This window comes from Caretta caretta, chromosome 28, assembly GCF_965140235.1.
Source record: "Caretta caretta isolate rCarCar2 chromosome 28, rCarCar1.hap1, whole genome shotgun sequence".
NCBI classification, from domain to species: Eukaryota; Metazoa; Chordata; order Testudines; family Cheloniidae; genus Caretta; species Caretta caretta.
The window spans coordinates 10784934-10789802 of record NC_134233.1 but is presented as its reverse complement, the minus strand read 5'-3'; the positions used below and the strand labels follow the sequence as shown (position 1 = coordinate 10789802).

At 49.0% G+C, this 4869-nt stretch overlaps 1 non-coding gene across 1 annotated transcript; it reads right to left on the bottom strand.

Annotated features, from left to right (window-relative positions):
* Positions 1-4317: 4317 nt before the first annotated feature.
* On the bottom strand, positions 4318-4390 carry TRNAM-CAU (transfer RNA methionine (anticodon CAU)). The gene has a single exon. It is a non-coding gene; the product is annotated as a tRNA-Met (tRNA).
* Between the last annotated feature and the right edge of the window lie 479 nt (positions 4391-4869).

Genomic DNA, 4869 nt, shown 5'->3' with positions numbered 1-4869 from the left:
AAGCACTCCTGGTGAAGACACACTCCGACGACAGAAGGAGGGGAGTGGGGACAAACTCAAATTAAGCTTCCGCTTCCTCCATCACGATCACAAGAGAAACTGAAAGAAAACTCAAGAGGAACAAGCCTCCTCTGCTTTCATGCCCCCCATCACAACCCTCCCTGCTTCATTTTCTGCCTGCATTTCCTTTTGAAACTGCAACGGCTGCTCCAGAAAACAATCATGTCTCTGAATTCACACAACATCCTGAGGATGATAAAAGTATGAAGGAATTCAAGGTCCTTTATGACATAATAATAAATAATAATTAATACATTATTATTTGTATTGCAAGATTAATCTTTCCGTTTTGCAGATTCAGCTCCACATTGATTCTTGTTGCTCTTTGCAATGTATCTATCTATCTAGGCAACAGTATTTGCTGTTGTTTCAGGTGGAGCACTCAACGTGTTAACGTTTTTCTGGCAATCTGTGTCTCGAAAATTCTAGCCAATATGCCTGGAACTTCCAAGAACCGTCAAATTATGAAGGAATTCCAGGTCCTTTTTTATATTACCATTTATCAGTAGTTATTATTTGTAGAGCAAAGATTAATCTTTCATTTTTTTTGATCCAGCTCTACACTGATTCTTGTTGCTATTTGCCATGTATCTATAGCTATCTAGCTATAAAGGCAACCGGTTTTTGCTCTTGTTTCTTTGTATTTGTACACTGCAACTTTTCAGCCCAAGCCACATGACCCTGATTAATGTGACACCAGCCAGCCATGGGTGATTCATTGCACTGTAGACATATCCCAACGTTATGTCTCCACAGCGATTAAAACACCCAGGGCACCTGTCTCAGATCCCAGGGCAGCTGACTCAGGCTTTTGGGGCTGCAGCTGCAGGGCTATAAAATGACAGTGGAGACAGATGGGCTTGAGCTCAATCTCTGAGGTCCCATGAGGGGTGAGGGTTTCCAAACCCAGGCTTCAGCAGGAACACCAGTATCTGCACCCCACTTTTCAGCCCCACAGCTTGAGCTCCAGAAGCCCACATCAGGTGACCCAGGCCAGCCCTGCTGCCATCTTTATCCCGGGAGAGAGGGACTCTACGGGGACGTCTCCATTGCAGTGTCAGCCCAGGGGTGGCAGGCTGTGCTCAAAGCAGCACCCTGGAAGCCCCATAGTCACAACTCTCATCGAATTAAGGTACGATTTGTACAGAATCGGCCTGGTGAGCTATCATTGTAAAAGTCGTGATCTGTTGAAGGCCAATACCTGGGTGGATGGTGTGTGCTAGGCTTGTCTGGGAAGTGGTGGAGTTTTGCTCTGGGTGCGTCACTGAAATATGTGATGAGGCTGGGAAATGGCCACCGCCAGCCTTTCCGGTGTGACGCTGGAGGAGCCAGACTCGCTGCTGGCTCAGTGAAGGTATCCACGCTCCCAAGGACTCTCCCAGGAACCGTGTACAATGCGGACTCCTCCGAGACAGCCCGGAGACAATGGACACTGCTTGACTCACATCATAGCAGAGGAACTTCCTAACAAGTTGGAAGAAACTATGAAAGAGGGGAAGAGACGTCATGACTTGGCCTCTCTCCCCCGCAATTCAACACCTTGCAACACATCTGGAGGACAAAGACTGAACTGAAATAATTCAGAGATCAGAAGAGAATAATAATAATCCATTCAAATCAAAGTCCCCAAACAGACTAGTATTGGTTTCTCAGCAGAAAACTTTCCATGTGGGGGATTTTGTTTTCCCACTCAGACCTTGCCAAGGGAAGCAAAGAGAAGGGAAGCAATAATTTAGTGATGCTGAAAACGTTCCCTTCTCCCTCCGGAACTGCCTTGGAATCACCTTCCCTTTGTAGATTAATCTACTCCTGTGTCTGTATGAGGAAAATATGGTTTCTATGAAAAAAAACTCATTGTTTATTTAAAAGGACTGACAGCAAATGGCCACACTATGGGGATACAACACCATGAGTAAGAACAGGAGGACTTGTGGCACCTTAGAGACGAACAAATTTATTGGAGCATAAGCTTTCGTGAGCAACAGTTCACTTCATCAGATGCATGCAGTGGAAAATACAGTGGGGAGACTCCTATACACAGAGAACATGAAACAATGGGGGTTACCCTACACACTGTAACGAGAGTGATCAGGTAAGGTGAGCTATTACCAGGAGGAGAGCCGGGTGGGGTGGGGATAACCTTTTGTAGTGATCATTGGAATTAATTTGCAAACTGGATACAGTTAACTTAGGCTTGAATAAAGACTGGGAGTGGATGGGTCATTACACAAAGTAAAACTATTTCCCCATGTTTATTTCCCGCCCCCACTGTTCTCACATGTTCTTGTCAACTGCTGGCAATGGCTGACCTTGATTACCACTGGAAATCCGAGAAAAAAGACTAGAAACCACTCTGCTCTCGACACCCTCCCATCCATCTAACACAGACACACAGACTTTTCTAAGGCATTAACTTTTCCTTCTCCTTTATGATTCTTTAATGCCTCTGGAAATACCAATTCCTAGAGGCCCCTTTCACAGAGCAAACAACCACAGAGCAATGAGAAAGCTGGGGGCTGCCAGGTTGTTGAGGGCAAGTCTTGAAAGGGATGCACAAACAATCCAGCTGGATCCCCGGCAACCAGATGTGGGGATTAGCTGCACAGCTGTGGCTGCTGCTCTGAGGGGAGCGGCATAAACTACCTGCCTGTGGATGCAACCCACCAGCTGGTTCTCCTGGGGCAGATGGCGAGTGGTTGGGGAGGGATGGTGCACCGGCTGGGGTCTGAAATATGAACAGGGGTCTAAGGAACCTCAGCATCACAGCATCAGGAGTCCAAGCTGCTTGGGGTGAGCTTGTGGGCAATGGCCCAACTGGATTGTTTTGCATCCCTTTCGCCACGTCCCTTGTGATCCACCAGGGCTTGCAGCACCATGGAAGAGTACCCCTTGCGGTTTATGTAGTGGCCGCCCGGCTGTTCCGGGGCCAAGAGAGGGATATGCGTTATGTCTATCGCCCCGCCGCAGTCAGGGAACCCCAGCACATTAAAGCCATCTACAATGGTCCGCACATTTCCCAAAGTCACGAGCCTTGATAGCAGCTGGTCAATGATTGTGTTGGCTACTTAGATCACAGCAGCCCCCACAGTAGATTTCCCCACTCCAAACTGATTCCCAACTGACTGGTAGCTGTCGGGCGTTGCAAGCTTCCGCAGGGCTATGGCCACTCCCTTCCCAACTGTGAGGGTGGCTCTCATTTTGGTGTCTTTGCGCTTCAGGGCAGGGGACAGCAAGTCACAAAGCTCCATGAAAGTGGCCCTTACGCATACAAAAGTTTCTCAGCCACTGGGAATCATCCCACACCTGCAACGCAATGAGGCCCCAGCAGTCTCTGCTTGTTTTCTGGGCCCAGAATTGGCCTGCCACGGCATGAACCTGGCCCAGCACCACCATGATCTCCCAATTGCCACATGCCGTGCCATCTTTGTCCATGTCCTCATCAGTATAGTAATCGCACCGTCGTCGTTTCCTCGCCCCGTTTTGCAGGGACTGCACATACTGCTGGATAATGTGCGAGGTATTTACAATGGTCAAAACTGTGGCAGGGGAAGAGGTGCTGTTTGGTTCGTGGTAGCCGAAGAAAGGCGGGAAATGGTGGTCTTCTGTGGCTTTCACGGAGGCGGGAGCCCAGGACAGACAACCCGGAGAAGCTCGGAAGCGTGGCACCAGCGGGAGAGCAGAGTTGGAGGCAGAAGAGTTCGATGAGGAAGAGAAAGAGCAGATAGTAGAGATTACATCGGAAGGGGAGAGGAAATGAGAGGCGGATTCATAGTTGCAGGAGAGCAAGCGGTGCACCGTCTGCTGAAAGCAGTACGGCGTCTGCATGCCAAAAAGGCGTGAAACGATTGTCTGCCAGAGCTTCCTGATGACACGCACCAGAAACACCCGCAAGAATGTTTTTGCCCCATCGTGCACTGGGAGCATAACCCAGAATTCCAGTGGGCGGCGGGAACTGCAGGAACTGTGGGATAGCGACCCACGGTGCACCCGCTCCGACGTTCGATGCTAGCCTCGGTACTGTGGATGCACTCTGCCAAATTCACGCGCTTTAGTGGGGACACCGAAGACTGAATGTCTAAAATAGCTCCCGAAATTTCGAATCGAATAATTTTGAACTAATTTCGTACTGTACACGTACCGTTAGAAAAGTCTTTGTGTGTGTGTTAGATGGATGGGAGGGTGTCTAGAAACCACTCAGCTCTAGTCTTTTTTTCTCTGATTTCCGTTAGAAAATCTAAAGCAGGGAGCAAGAAGAGTTGCCTTCTCTGAGGCTTGAACTCAGGACCTTCAGATTATGAGACTGATGCGCTGCCCGCTGCGCTAAGAAGGCTTGGAAGAGCTTTAGGCTCGGTGCTTATAGAACCAGCTGAGCAGCGGGGAACAGCAGAGCAGCAAACAGCAGGAGTTTGCCTGGGAGTTCACCTGGAGTGAGCCCACTGAGGCTTACACCCTAACGACTTCTCTGAGGAATTACTGCATCTCCGGAGGAAGCTCATAGTAGGAAGGTAATATGGATGGGGAGTGTTCAACTGTTGTGACCTGCACTGGATGTGCCATGTTTGTCTTTCTTCCAGAGGACAGAAGCGACTTTGTCTGTACAAAGTGCAAGCTGGTCTCCATATTGGAAGAGAAGGTTCAAGGTCTGGAGCAACAGGTATCGACCCTGCGTTGCATAAGAGAAACTGAAGATTTCCTGGACAGACGTCAGGATATGCTTCTATGGGCACAAGGTTCTGAAGATTCAGAGCAGGCTGCGCAGCAGGGACAGGAGGACTGTGAAGAAATCTGGCAACATGTGACCTCCAGAAG